At 36.0% G+C, this 15,992-nt stretch overlaps 1 protein-coding gene across 4 annotated transcripts in view; it reads right to left on the bottom strand.

Moving 5' to 3' along the window:
• Window positions 1-15,992, bottom strand: part of LOC132697481 (netrin receptor UNC5C) — a 472,678-nt gene that overhangs the window by 412,534 nt on the left and 44,152 nt on the right. For 2 of the 4 annotated variants that reach the window (XM_060663046.1, XM_060663051.1), the window contains exon 2: window positions 15,463-15,505. The exons of 1 other annotated variant lie outside the window; for it this stretch is intronic. The gene's annotated coding sequence lies outside the window, so the exon portion shown is untranslated. Of the gene's footprint in view, window positions 1-15,462; window positions 15,506-15,612; window positions 15,634-15,992 lie in introns of those variants that run through there. One more of the 4 variants, XM_060663048.1, reaches the window with a different exon arrangement.

Below are 15,992 nucleotides of genomic sequence, written 5' to 3'. Positions count from 1 at the left end.
TTGTCACGCGATTTCAATCGAAGGCTCTCTTTCTTATAAGAATCCTTTGGCAGGACCAAATAAGAGGGGCGCGTATATCCTTGTCAGACGTCCCGTCGCGCGGCGAAACAATGCCCCGCCCTTAATTTATCACCCTACGGGACTATTTCCTTCTCCACAATCGGAACCGGTTTAGATTGAACACCCAGATACTTCTTGTCATCGCTCTTTCTATTTCGTGCGGCCGTAAATGTTCCTTTTATATTAAACAGTTGTTCGGTTTTGATACGAATGTTTGGATACGAGCCAAAATGTTAAGCGGGAGAATTGGTTACCAAATCACAGCATTCACAGTTAAAAGCTGCTTCTATTTCTTTCGGTTTCGTCATGATACGGATATTTGATTCAATGGAGACTGCATTCTTTAATTTTCCTGCAAACTGATATCTGCTGCAGCTCTGGTATTCAACAAAGAGCAGCGGAAAACACTGAAATGTTCATCATTCTGAGAAAGTCAATTTCAAGAAGATCGAATGTTTGTAAAATTTTATCTACGTTATAATATCTACAAAACTGTTTTCAGTTAAGCTCTGAAGAAGCCAACAGGATGATTGGTGAAACTTTAGCAAGTTCGACTCAACAATAACCGACACAGGAGAAATCTAGAAGTTTTGTAAATAGTATTACAGTAGCGTGTGGAAGTTAAAATAATAAAAAAAATTATCTACGTATATCGTTCGCCGCATCTAGTTTTATCACTGGAAGAATTGTCATCGTCATTGGCAGTAGCCCTCGATCTCACGACCTTCCTTTCAGGGCTCAGTAAAGATCAACTGTAAATTATCCTAGTATTCATCCGCCAGTGCAGATACTCTATTTCCACCTGTGGTTGATTCAGCAATGGATACGCCCTACAAAAGGGTTTGCAGTCTGTTTGAAATTAGAAAAGCAATATGAAATAGAATCTGGTATATCTTTACGAGGTCATTTCCTGGGCCTATAGTTGAATAGTTGAATTGTACTCCTACTGATTTGCCTTGAGAGTACCTGACATGACCATATTTGATAGGAATGTCATAAACCATAAGTTAAAACCTTGTACTAGCATTTTTATTTCTTCGTACCCATGATGGAATGACGGTTACCTACTATCACCAGAATGCCAAAAAAATCATCCAAAAGATAACAATTTCAACAAGACAACAAAGAACACAATTTTAACCGAAACAGACCAATTTTCGGGTTGTCCAAATGGGAAAAGTGATCAAATAACATTTAATTAACTTCAGATTCGTCAGTCTGGATTTTTTGGGTAGAAAGAATAAACGCAACGGAAGACGGTAAGATAGGATTTAATAGCGCAGGATGCCTTTAACTACAAAACGTAGGTAACTAGTTAATAAAATGTCGGGCAGTTCCGAGTTTGTTACCCGTAAGGCTGTTTCGAATTTATTGCTTCATTTCCTTAAAGATACCTTTTCGCATTACCATAAATAAGGCCAAGCTTATGGCCGGTTTCATCAATCGTTCATTTTAAGGACGTTATCGAAATACGATCAAATCGCAAACTAATTAAAATCGAACACATTCATTTGCGTTATTTTTCCTACTATTGTGCAAATTACAATAGGCCTAAATTAAACATGAAAAATTTTACCAGAAGTTCAAAAATACAATGAGAAAAGAAATTTTGATTTATTATGTTAAATATTTAAAAAAAAGAACAACGGTTTGTAAATTATAAAAAATGCCTTGAACACTTAGACGGGCCTAGAACTGGTTTTATCAAGACTTGAAAAAGCTTTCTCTCAGCAGTACACATGACCAGAAATTCTATAAATGATGAATGCCACAATAATATTTGTTTGAATCTCAAAAAGGCCTATAAGAACAGCATCAGATCAACCAAAACAGAATCCAATAGCAGTTGAAAAAATCCATGAAGTAGGAAGTTTGTCAACTACGAGGGTTGGTTGTGGACAGTTTTAAGACGTTAAAACTATTGGATATACTCAGAATAAGATAGTTATTCAAATTCCTCAAGCAAGTGAATGTTTTAATTTTGTATCCATTGCCGACGGAGACATTCTCAGGTAATATACCTATATACATATATGACCTATATGAAAGAAATCTAAAAATAATAAGAAAATAGTATATTAATCAGCTATCACACCTAGAAAATTGTTTTAAAAATGAACTAGACTATGACATAGAATGAGTCAATTTTGAAAAAGCAACTCTAGGAATATTTTGTGAGTAATGGGCTTCGAAATATGTGAATAAAATATAACATGGAATAACAATTTTACAATATAATATTGAAAATATACAATATACATTATACAATATAATATAATATAACATACAATATACATATCAAATCATATCATCATCATCATATCAAATCAATATACATGTCAAAAATATCAAATGAATGCGGGAAAGTTATTCTAACTGAGCTACAAGCATTTCAAGTTTTAAAGACCATTTTAATTGTTATTATTTTTTATTTATTTATATTTTATTTTATTGAATTAGTTGTTCAAGATGTCCACCCAGTTGCCCCATAGTCCAGCTCTTCTTAGAATTGAAGTGATACCTCTGCTAACAGTCTCATGATGAACACGAGTAGTTTCCGAGCCATCCATAATTCTAGCTACCAGTTGTTATGCTTTCTACATAAACTAAATTTTTCAGTCTTCCCCATAAAAATTAATCCAAGGGATTAAAATCAGGTAACCTTGCTGGCCAAGGAACTGCTGAACCTCTTCCAATCCACCGGCATTTATAATTTTTATTAAGAAAGTCTATTACTTGTTGACCAAAATGAGGAGGTGCGGAATCGTGCTGAATCCACATCCTTTGTCTTACATTAAGAGGAACATCATTCAGTAATATTGGAAGATCATTTTCAATGAAACGTAAATAAGGAATGGCCGTCAGCCGTTTATCAATTATCAACTGACCAACGAGGCGGTCATCAATTACGCCGAAAATAGAAAATGGAATTCCTGAGTTTGTCGTGTATTTTCAATTGTTGTTGATGCTATTTCGGTTGAACGAGGCTTCATCACTAAACAATATTATCAGACAAATGCTTTGATTTCTCAATGTCCAGCGACTAAATTCAAGCCTTGAAGCGTAGTCGGCAGATTTGAAAGCTGTAAGACACAAATAAGATGTGTCACGGGTACAAACCGAAATTGTGTAAAGTTCTCCGTACTCTCATCCAGCCTGCGTTGTCTATTACCTATTCTTCGGACACTAGTAGAAGGTTGCGCATCAATCGCATAAATTATCGCCTCTTCTTTAGCAAGTTCCTATTCAAATATTATTCCGACATTTTTAACTTGAAATCACCCCAGCAACACACTCCATGTATGTACTGAGCGGGTAACAGAAAAAATTGCAAATAACTATAACAAATATAACTTAATTTAATATCCCATAGTTTATTTATACGCGGATTGAGCATTGAGAAGGCAAATTCGATATTGATGTTGCAAGATCAAGAACAACTGCTACTTTCTTTATTGAGAGAATTTGTTAGTTCACTTGTTATAATGGTTATTATTTTAGAAAGCCTAGTTAAATAAATTTCTATATTATGTATTTACAAAAACAATAGGCCTAACAGTGGCGTCTGTTTACTTTTAACGATTTGGTATATGTTTATCTATTTAAATGTTTTTATTTCTTTTAACCTGTAACGATCCTTACCCTCGCATTAACAAATTCGTTGCCACGAACAATTGTATACCCCTCCACCTCCAGCAATGGAGACTTAACGATGATAACACGCGGTTTCTTGTTATCGCGTGGCGTTTCCTTTGGTGCGCACCGGAATAATTTAATATTCCGTGTATGCCCCGCGGTATCCCTCCCCCCTACAATCGAAAACGCCGAACAAGCGTTGTTTTAATTAATTGATTGAATTGTCTTGTAAGCCGATTAACTTAAAAAAAGTTTTATTGTTCGACCGTTTTTTTCATCTCTTCCACTCGCCGTGACTTGCAAGCAATCGCCGAAGATTTTAAATTAATAACGTGCGGGACACAGGGTCGTACTCAGAAAAGTTTTTTGCTAAACGTAATTTTACCCAAGTGCAGCACGACTTAAAGAAACGACAGCGATATCCTCTCCAACTTTACAGTGACGCTGAACAATACAATACAATATAATACAATTGGGATCCGGAAGACCGGGTCATATGTTGTATATCTTCTTTTAATATAATAAGGAATCGGTTCAGGTTTCTACTTACAGATGTAACTATTATTCGGTCCCAAAAATTAGTATGCAACTCATGATTGTCATTTTGAATATTTTTCCACATTTCCTCATATTTACGATTTATTTTATTACCTGTTCTGAGTTGAATCAATAGTGCTGAAAAGTGAAAAACGTTTTTCTTTCAGTTCTACTCACTCACCTTTTGCTATTTTAATCCGCCTGACTTCTGACTCAAAGCCATTGGTGATTTTTGAACTAAGGTAAATAACAGTGTCACTATTTTCCATGTCGAAATCTCTATATCGAGGATGTACTGACGTGGCGTTGGAATTTTTGGCTGTCTGTCCATTACTAGCAAACAACATTTGGTCCTTGTTCGCTAGGTGGCAAAACTCTACTATATCAAAAATTTGACACTTTTTGTCTCCAATAAAGCTCCCAGTTTTGCAGAGTCCTTCTACTACTCCATTCTCCACACATATTAAACAAAATTGGGGAGTCTAATGACCTTGGCGACAATGAAAACCTGTTCATAATTTTCCTTCTCCTTGTATGTGGGCTCTATTCTTGACATATATTCTTCTATTCTTCAGTCGTACTCATTTTACTGTGTCAGATGGTTTGGTGTAATCAAGAAAATAGAACGTAGTTGGTACATTGAATTTGCATACTTTTTCTATTATTTGTCAAAGGTCTTTCGACGATCCGGCATAAATCTTGCCTGTTCTAAGGGGATTTCAGTCAAATAGGTCATTAATCGTTGCTGTGTGATGCGCAAGTGAGATGTCTATTGTTACCACCGTTTTTCGGCATAAAAATTGAAAGAATGAGTTCATTTTAAAATATTATTTATTTAAAACTACAGCAAAAAAATAAATAAATAAGTTATCCAATAGCACCGCTTATATGACATATCTTGCGTTCGTTTATTACAAATTGACCCGTAGCAAACGATAATAATAATAATTTAAATATGTATTTTGGGGACGTAGGTTCCAACAAAATTCCTAACAAACAATGCTAATTATAAAATTTAGAATGCATAAATTTTATCAGAACTAACATATCTGTTACCGTTATTTAGGGTACCCACTTGTTGGAAACTCAAAGTTAAAACATTTGTCAATTTCTGGAAATTGTAAATTTTACCAAATTGAGCAATCTCAATTCAAAATCAAACTCTGAGATTTTTAACATTCACATCTAGGAATCCAGCAATGATAAAAATTGAAGGCTTATTACAACTAGTGCCTCTAGTAAACATCTGTGTTCTTGTCTAGGAGACTTTTTGTTTTTTTTTAGGTCAAGTAGTAAATGGTTTAGGAAAAAAACGGTGGAACTGTGTATATTGTACCTAAATATACACCAAAAAAACTACTAAATAAAAGATAGTGACGCGTGCCGTACATAGTATTAGGTACCCTAGTTCTTTATTTTTATAAAAAACGAAAATTTAACAAACCAAGCATTTAATTAAAAAACAAAAATTTTCCCCCATATAATAATTGCCAAAATTTGTCAATAACAGAAACAACTAATATAAACCGAACGAAAAGATATTAGTAATTTCATTAGGTAAAACCAGAATCTCATTAAAAATCAAATCCACTTTCTCATAATAATAACAATGAAATAAACTCTTAGCAACAAATAATAAAATAATAAAAAAACATACCAACTACATATATTGTCCTTTGACCATTTCGGTTAGTTTTTTTTTATTTTCTTCAATTTCATTCCAATTCTAATTAAACGAACGGTATCGGCGTTACGGGCCTGAAATAAACGACAGTCATCCCAGGAATTACAAAAAATTATATGGATTTTAATGACCCGTTGGGTCGACTACCGGCACAGTTTCAAAGTAGAACTTTAGTAATCGGCGGGGTATCGTATATTTTCCAGAAAATTCTCCGGCAAACAAAGTAATCTTTTTTTGGTTGCTTCGAATTCTGTCTTTGACAGCAGATTTGCGGGGGATTTAGACCGTACGCAGATTACGCCGCGAAATGCAGACTGCCGGCTTTGTCGCGAGTTTTCATTGCGCATTTGGATGACGTAGACGTCCCGAATCTGTTTGCGGGTTTTTAGATAATTCTGAGGATAAACGTAAACGCCTTTAAGCCGATAGCCCGACGCCAATAGGAAGTTCCTCCATATTTACACATCTGGCGATCGAATAGCTTTGCATTTTTTTACAAAACAATATTCACAAACTTCAAGTTTTATTTTTTGAGTTACGGTTACTTTAGATTCATTGATACAGTCACCCCAGAGTTATAAGAGAGATTCCTTTTTAACGGTTGCATGTTTGTGCCTGTTTAGCCAATTTGGTTGCCGAAGTTAACGAGAACTTCTTTTGTTTCTTCCAAATACATAAATCAGTCTTGGATAACAATTTTGCAATTTTTGAAGCATGACAACTCAGGCATATACTCAGGCTATACCTTCCCTTAAACACTCATACCATTCAGTTTTCATTCCCTAATTCACATTTTTGGAGCTGAACCGAGTCTGGGACTGCTAAACGATTCTTGCCAATGCTACTCACACTGTATTCTCAGGGTGACTTGGACTATAAATTCAAATATTTTCGATGGAAACAAAGCTTTCTTAATGATTAACGACATTCAAAACTCAGTCTAATTTATTATATATTATACTATAAGTATATCGGAACATCATATCAAGATCAGTTTGATTAGCATACTTACATAACATGATAATAATAATAATAACAATAATAATAATAATAATAATAATAACAACAATAATAATAATATAATAAGAGGCTTTATTGCAAGGGTCTAAAAAAGGAGAAGTTTAAGCCTTCAAACCTACATACTGCCTACAGGTACCAACCAGACAGGTTATCGCTTACCAAAAACAGCCACTAAAGTAACAGTAAAAATTTAATTAATATATAATTTAGTTAATTTCTAGTTATACAGATGCAGAGAAAAAGGAGGAGGCGGAAAGGGTCAAATAATAAGCAGGTAGATATATAAAATGCTTGTCAGTTAATTATCTAGCGTTAGGTGGGACTTTGTTATATCAGTTTTCTGTTTAGTTTATGTTTAAGTGTATATTAATTTTTGCTTTAATACATAAAGTTTCGGTCGTCATACAATTTTTTATGATTATATTGAGATATTTCTCGAAATGTTTGTCTAGAGCAAATCTGTAGTATTATTCCACTCAGCATACTGCTATAGCTATTGCTATAGCTCGTTGACATAATGTACTAACTATCCTTTTTTTTTCTCCAAATATTGTTCCTTATCTGTTGGTGTTTCATAGACATATCTGCTCTGCTGCTCGAACACAAAAACACACGCGAAAGGGCAAAAAGCTGAGATCTAGAAGAGCAGAGCATGTTTGGTCAAAGCAACATGACAAAACAGTTGGTAACAAGCAGCGAGCCATCTATCTAAAACGTTATCCAAGCGGACATTCAAAATCTTTTTTTGGTTCGAACACTAAAACCACACTTAAAAAAAAACAATGCTGAAGATGGATGAAAAAGACCGGCACCCGGAGGGCTTAACCTGATAGATCAGGCTGGAATGATATTTCTTCAAATGAAAAGCTTATAATGCTACAGAATATTGAGGAAAGGTTTCGACAGAGCGGAATAAAACCATTTGATGTAGGTCCTGAACAGAGAAAAATTAAAAATATATATCAGCAACGGACAGAATCAAAAAACAGCTGGCGAAGGAAATAAAAATAGAGGAGGGTGTAAGGCTAATCTCTACAATTTAACGTTTATTCCGAATACATTATGAAAATGTCCTTGAATGATGTGAATGATCGTAAACGGCGAGCAGTTAAACGCTGATTACACGTATCGGAAACTTCACTGAATAGTTTGGGCTTGACTTTAATGAAACGAAAAGCAATATACGGATGATATCAAGACCAGTATCCGATAAAAACACCTATCACTCTCAACTACGTTCTCAAACATCTTAAACTACGTTCACCGTGGAACGAACATTTATATGGCAAGTGGGATCACTCAGTCGAACTCAGACAGAGATAGAGCCGATCAGCAAACACCAAAATAAGCAATATTTTGAAAAATCACTGTTTGGCAAGAAAATCTAAGGCTCGGTTGTCCTAAGGCGTCAACGAAAAGACTCGACGCTTTCGATATATGGTGACACAGGTGTTGCTATTACCAATTACCAAAGAATACGAAGTCCTGCGTGACACAAGGAAACGAAAACTTGATTACACGGGTCATATTATGCGCAATCAGCCTGTTACATCTTATAGGGGAAGGTGCTAGGCAGAAGAGACTTATGACGGCGAAGAATCTCACGGATGCACAACCTGAGAAAATAGTTCTTTCACACTACTACTAGACTCTTCCAAGCAGCATTCAACAAGATCAGTATATCCATCATTCGAATTAGATAGAAAGTTTAAGGATCGATATCGATTAACCATTGCGAAAAACGTTTTCAATATATTTTCAGAGAATGCGAAAAAAAGAATAAAACGAGCGGACGATATTAAGACTTCCTTCGGGGACCATAAGCGACACGAAGTTGGGGATTATCGTCAAAAGACTTAATGAGGTGACTGGTGCGTTTCTACCGCACTTTTCGTCGCAAAAAAAAAATAAAACTTCAGCTATTACGGTCGCATTAAACGCGCCGAAGCCAAAACAATAAATAACGGCCTGGCGCGACTTGGGGGGAGACCCGAAAAAAGTACGCGAACAACGTTCCCCCAGAAGTCATTTTCATACGGAAATGAGGCAACAACTTTCGCTCAGATGTGCATTAGATGACTTTACGAGTTTAGTCATCACTTCGTCGACCGTCGTCGCATCCAATTTATTGTGCAGAAAATCATTATCTCTTTATATGCGGAGAATGGTGGAGTGAGGGCAGCTTACTGTTTTAATGACTCGTCACTTAATAAATTGTCCAGTTGTCGTACGATGTTATTTATCTGTTACTTATCGGTTTCGACGTTGTAACTAGTAATTGTTCTGCAACGTTCGATGGGAATACTCAAATCTGTAGTGGAAGATCGACCGATCACCAAGTTAAATATCACAATAATTTATTCCAATTTAATTACAAGCTAGGGTTGGTTAGCCACGAAGCTCTCAGGATGCCGAAGGAGTTATCATTTTTTCTTTCAAAGAAACTTCCACATTCCTCCGTCGGTGGAACATGCTGACGGTTCGCGAATCATCCTGTTACGTTCTTCAGAGCTTAACTGAAACTGCTTCAGGGAGCGTTTGATATTGTCTCGCGATGCCTGATTCCTATAATATTTGGTTATTTAGAGGTTTACATAGGTTATCCGTTTTTTTCCGTGGTTTCATGATACGCTCCCCGACTACTAATGAGTTTATTTGTCTTTCTTGTTCCCTTAGCTTAGTTGACATTTATCGCCGTCTTTCTTTCCTTGCAGCCTAAGCATGGAGTGCTGACCTATCGAAGATATTGAGAGATATTTTGACAAGTGGAAAATACATATTTCTTAATATTTCTTTATATGTAGTCAGTAATGTTTTCAATGCAAAAAGATACCACGGTGGCAAGTGTGGTTTGCTGTCGGACTTTCTAGGTTCAGTAATTCGAGCTGAAATAGATTTACGGCTTTGGAAACAAGATAAATGATAACCGATGATTTTTATCTGTAAACTAAATGACCCAATGTTAGGTTTGGTTTTCTATAAAAGAGAATATCTAAGAATGGGAGATTATTGTTAGTTTCTGGTTTCTGGTGACAATGACAATGACAGATAAGCATTTCTCAATTAAGATGAGGAGGTTTGTTACATAAGGAATATAAGGTGTTTAGTTCTTAAATGTAGTGGATTTAAATGAGAAACTGTCCCCGTCAAAAGTTAATAGTAAAAGAAAGATATTTTGCTAGCGAATCGGTTAGAAAACCAACGTTGTCAACAATAGGCCGAAGTCGTACCCTTGGTTTGTGAATTTTACGGGGTTTGTAGAAATCAGGAATTTTAGGGTTGCGAGGGGTGACACACTTTTTCATGGATATTAATAAAGAACAATCTTTAATAGCAGATTTAAAGTTGTGGTGCATAGGTGACGATAGAATCGCTCTGTGAGAATATCTGGATTTTTTTTTCTAAGAGTTGTCATTATTAACGTAGAATTTCCTTTATCTGCTTTAAGAATTACTATGTGGGGATGCGATATTAGAACATTCAGACCTTGGAATATTTTGATTTTTAAAAAACTTTTACGGTGTCAAATAGAATTTTATTAATTGGGGAGATGACTTTTTGTTTGGTATAGACTCGACATTCGAAGCGATCTTCTCTTTTGGGATAATACGTGGTACAACGACGAAATTGGAAGCCTGTGCAAGAACTGATTTTTCAATCTCAGAAAGTTGGTGCGATGGTAAATGTGTGATGGTAAAAGGACCACAGTGATTGTGAATTGAGAAGATGGTTTCACTTGTGTTGAGGTTGGTTGTTTAAATTTTTAAAGGTGATTTTGGGTAGAAGATAAAGGTAGATTTTTAGCTTTAGCAATTTCAAGATGTAGAAACCGAAGAGTAATGTATTTCTTTGCGGGTATGATGAATTCTTCCTTTAAGTAGAGCTGAACTAGGTTTATGAAGAGTTTTGTGAGCAGATGATCTTTTGTTATCATGAGATATTTAAAGAAAATTGGGAATAACCGCATGGTCCACACAACGTAGCAAAAAAGTCAGTGCACAATAATTTTACGAGTTTCAGGTGGTGATCTAACTTTCTCCTTTTGCTCTTGGTGTCCTCTCCAGAAAGACTTGTTAAATTTTTATTAAACTTCCACGGGCCACTAAAATACTACTATGTACAAATATTCTGGTGGGAACGAGATTGGAACTTTTCGAACAAGCACCCCCTATTTTCCACATTTGACGCCTAGTGACAGACTGTAAGTTTTAGTGAGATTCATTTTCGAGATGCTGATGACACAGGCGCATGAGTGTTTTTTCTGATTGTTATATTTTTCTTTTATGTTCTATTTAAGTCGTTGTAAAAAATGTTTTATCAATCAAAGTTTTATTAGTCTGGAACCGGATAAACTATTACCGCGTGCACGTGTTGCTAAATCCTTGAGTTTCCCGGCTACATATATTTCACAGCCTTCGGGTTCCAATTTAATCAGGGAGTAGGAATCGGAACACTTATTTAACTTCCACTTTACCCGCTCAAAGTTGAATTTAATACGTCATTGGAGTTGCCCGCCTCCCGTGATAAACTCAGCTGCCGAGGCTTCAGGCGTATCGCGTATTTACTTTAAATTCGCTAGGGCGACAAAATATAACCTCAAAGCTGAAACGCGCGCGCGTATTATTGTGTGTGTGTGTGTGTGACTGTGTGTCGTAGAGAGAGAGAATAATGTGAAAGTAGGAAAGTAAAGTGCATTAAGTGCTTTTCTAGGCTCAAAAATGACCTTGATTTTAGAACTTAAATAATTTATTTTTCTGCTCGCTTCTGTATAATATCTATCTATACACCGGCCTAGCGTGCGGAAAGCGTCACTTTACCACGCGAGTTTCTTGTCCGACGAATCTCAGGCCCGGGTTTGGGAACAATCGGATTTTTTCGGAGATTCTACCGCAGTGCTAGAATTTTGATTTCATTTTTTCATTTTCATTCATCATTTCTTCAGAGTCCATGCTCCCGCACCACAATACAGCACCGAGAATACATAGCATCTCACCATCCTCATTTTTAAATCCAAGCTGAGGTCGCTACAACAAAACAGTCTTTTCATTTTCATAAACTATGTTCTTACCAGTCCTATTTTGGCGTTGATTTCTACACAACAGTCATTATTTTTCTATGCATTGATTGTTCAGTTTCAGAAATATTTTTAGTGTGTGACACGTGAATAGGGATGAACGTTGATATCAACCATTCTCTGGGTATAATACTTGTCTTGTATATGGTGTTATATAGATCTGTTAGATAATGTATGTTTTCTTCTCTTATCAACTTAATAATTTCAGTGGGTAACTCATCCGGCCCTGCAGCGTTTCCATTTTTTATGGTATTTATAGCATAGTTATTTCTAGTCCATTGATATCTTGTTCTATTTCTATTCCGTTAATATTTCTATCATCATTGAAAAGTTCAGTTACGCGGTGCTTCCATGTCCTTAATAATTCTATAATTCCGGTCCATTAATATTGTCGGTTGTCTCTCATTATGTAATCCTGACATTTTTTTTACTTTTTGGTGAACAATGAAATGTTCGTGCTTTTCTTGTAGGTGTTCTATTTCTTCGTATTTATTTTAGTAAAGTACCTCTTTTGCTTTTTTATCCTTGATCGGATTTCCTGCTGAATATTTTATATGCGTCTGTGTTGTCTTTGGCCCGACGGCGTTTGTTCATTAACTCCATAATCTCTGCGGACTCTTGTCTTTTCCCCGCTTTCTTTTTTGTTAAAATTTTCTTGCTTGATTTGATCTCATTTTTGTATCTGCAGTTTACCAAGATATAATCTATTTAGTTTCTAACTATATTTTGTTTGTTCTCTTGTGGAGATTTTCAGGTGTACAGATGACAGTTTGGAAGTTTATATATTATAAAATCATTTTTTTGGCAAAATTGTAACAGTGGCTCTCCCATAAATTTGTCAAATCATCATGTGCCAATTTGGCTGTAAAATATCCTAATACTAGTGTCCCTTGATTTAATGTTGTAATAATTTGTAATATTCCTCAATTTTTTCATCAGAGTTATCTGCTGTAGGAGCATACGTTTGGATTATATTTAGTTTGCAATGATTCGTTTGAAGCTGGAGCAGCATGTTCATGGGATACCGCCATTGCGAATCCATATCTATGTTGGCTATCATTGCTTCCTGAGTAATAAGTAGTGGCATTAGCTGTGGGTTGTTTTCAGGGCTCAGCCATCTTGTGGCACTGATTCCTAGGATAACATTATGTGTTTTTCCAGATTCATACAAGCTGCCGTTGACCGCATGGGTTCATCTGCCTTTTGACCCGATTTCTCACCTCAGAGTTGACAGCTCCTCCAGCCGAAGCTGTTAGCTACCAAGAGGGGGATTACATATACCTGTGATCTTTCTGTGGACTCTAGTATCTAGTAAAAGTAATAGAGTAATTATGTGTACTAGATAACAATTACGCCCTCTGGTGATAATAGTAATTTTTTTCTTCAAATATCTAGGACCATCCCTAACGCCGTACCTCTTTGCCCCTACTGGACACTCGATGTGTTTCCCACTGCAGAAAAATCCCATTTTCAAACTGTCATCGCTATCGTATAGATGAGAATATACGACAACTGCATCTTTTAAGGCTGTTATCTCAACATTTTATATATCCTATACCATCTCGATAGCGTTAAGCCCAGTGAGTGAGTTATACTAATTTCTGTGTGCTCGGGCAACTTCTAGCAGCTTTGAAATTGTAAGCCATTTTGGCGGCTCATTTCAGTTATTAATACCTCATTAAACTAATCTAGTACTCTGATACTATTCAAGTTTTAACTATTTTATAAACATATTCAAAACTTATTGTTCTAATCTTTGTATGAGTAATACATTTAATATATTTATTCATATGTATTTAAAATGAACCAATAGTTGAATTAGCGGGGCAGAGGATCCGCAACTACTAGCAGCACCTCCAACAGATAAAGAAATCCAACAGATCATCACTGAGATGAAAAAAATAAAAGTACAGGAGACAGTGGTATTCCAGCAGAGGATTTGAAATATTGGTGGGTGGGGGGGGGGGGGGGTATTGTTGTGGGGCGTATTTCGGAATTAATATGGCAAATATGGGAGGAAGAAAGAATGACAAATTCATGAAGAAATGCTGTCATCTGCGCATACACATAAAGGGAGATAGAACTGACTGTAATAATTATGGAGGCATAGCGTTACTGGATGTTGTCAACAAAATATTTGCAAAGAGCCTAAAGAAAGGTTCACGGGTGTTCAGAAAAGAGTAGTAGGGAAGTACCAGGGACGATTCAGAGGAGGAAGAAGTACCAGTGATCAAATTTTTACCCTCAAAATGATTCAGGCTAACACGTTAGAGCAAAACCTAAATCTGCATTTATTATTCGTCGACTTTAAGCAAGCTATGACTCTATTAGTAGAGCATCTCTTTTCAGATTGTTACAAAGACTGCAAGTCCCGAGAAAGTTCCAAAAATTAATTAAAATCGTGGGTAGAGATCTGAGACAGAGAGACGCGTTGTCGACTTCGCTCTTTAATTTGGTCTTGGAAGTGGTACTTGGAGAAATTAATAGTTAGCCTACGCAGATGATATAGACCTTATAGCTGGAGCCAGGAAAAAGCTAGATTATATTTAAAGATCTCGAAAGAAGTATAAAAAATGCGGTTTGACGATGAAAAGTGAAAAAAAGACGAAATATCTACAAATGGACTGTCACAAAAAATCCAATGAAGCAACATTTAAAGTGGAGACTAGGGAATTCAGCTTCGAGAATGTTTATCAGTTTGAGAATTTAGTAGTCACTTTGTGTCAAAGGGAATAAAGCGGCTGGTTTAAATAAAATGCTAGAGGCCAAAGAGGTATCAAGAGCAGCCAAGATAAGGATTTTTAAGACAATGATTAGACCAGCAGCAATGTACGGAGCTGAAACTTGGATGGTGAACAGGAAACAAAAACAGAAATTCGCGATCTGGGAAAGAAAAAGCGTGGAGGTGTTAAAGTAAATGAAACAGAATGGAACTAACGCCGAAATAAGAGCACTATTCGGACAACCAGATATATCACGAGAAGGGCATGTCGTGGGGATGAATGGGCGTAGATGGACAAAAAGGATATTGGAAAAAGCGGATGGAGAAGAAGAAGTTGAGGCCATCTTTGAAAAAGAAGGCCAAGGAAACCAACTGGAAGTAACAGGTTCTATTTTATGATATTGATGTTCATCCACGAGCGGGAGTTGTAGTTTTTAATTTTCGATAGTATTTTTAAATTGTTAACCTAAGAATGTCTGCCACATTTTCTTCGCTTTTGTCGGTCTCCGTGTTGGAGTTTGTTAGAGGTTGATATCTTTGGCAAATTGTGTAAGTGTTTTCTAGTGTTTTTTTTTAGTTGTCCTGAGGAAGCCTATATCCATGGGCGAAAACTTGACGTTTGCAATAAATAGCCAATAACTTAACAAGCAATCAGATCTTTTATTTTGCTCCTCCCTTTTGACTTCCTATTATTAATAAAAGCGTAAAAATAAAAAGCTTGTAACTTACCCAAAGCATTCACACCCGTGCGGTTGTGGCAATCGGAATGGTTCTGAAAACAAAAACAAACTGCAAAGTTCATTTATCGTTATAAAACGGGATAATTTTGATCGAAATAAACGGGAACGATTCCGAGCATCTCGTAATAAGAGTTATTACCTCTAAATGGCGGGGCGTGCAGTAGTATGAGAGCGACGAAAACAAAACACACTCGCGTGTTGGCGCTTGTCATAATTGTTATTTGCCCGCGATTAAAGTGCACTGTGTTTAAGACACGTACATGTGTTCCGTGTACAAAGTATAATTCGTCGATCGGCTATAACCTGTACCAGCTCAATTTTCAACGCGCGAAGGTATATTCTGTCAAAATTGATAACGTATAAATGGTAAACGTTGCTTTTGTTTAGTAACCTTCCGTTTTGTTGTATTGTATTTAATAGATTTTGAGATATGAACTTCAAGCGCCCTCTGAACCTGAACAAACCTAACCTTGGTGGATAGCAAAAAACATGAAATTGAAAATATAAAAATTATAGTAT

The sequence above is a fragment of the Cylas formicarius genome, unplaced genomic scaffold (assembly GCF_029955315.1).
Source record: "Cylas formicarius isolate icCylForm1 unplaced genomic scaffold, icCylForm1.1 PGA_scaffold_1__22_contigs__length_36826433, whole genome shotgun sequence".
In the NCBI taxonomy this organism is placed as follows: domain Eukaryota; kingdom Metazoa; phylum Arthropoda; class Insecta; order Coleoptera; family Brentidae; genus Cylas; species Cylas formicarius.
This window is presented reverse-complemented; position numbering and strand designations above follow the sequence as displayed.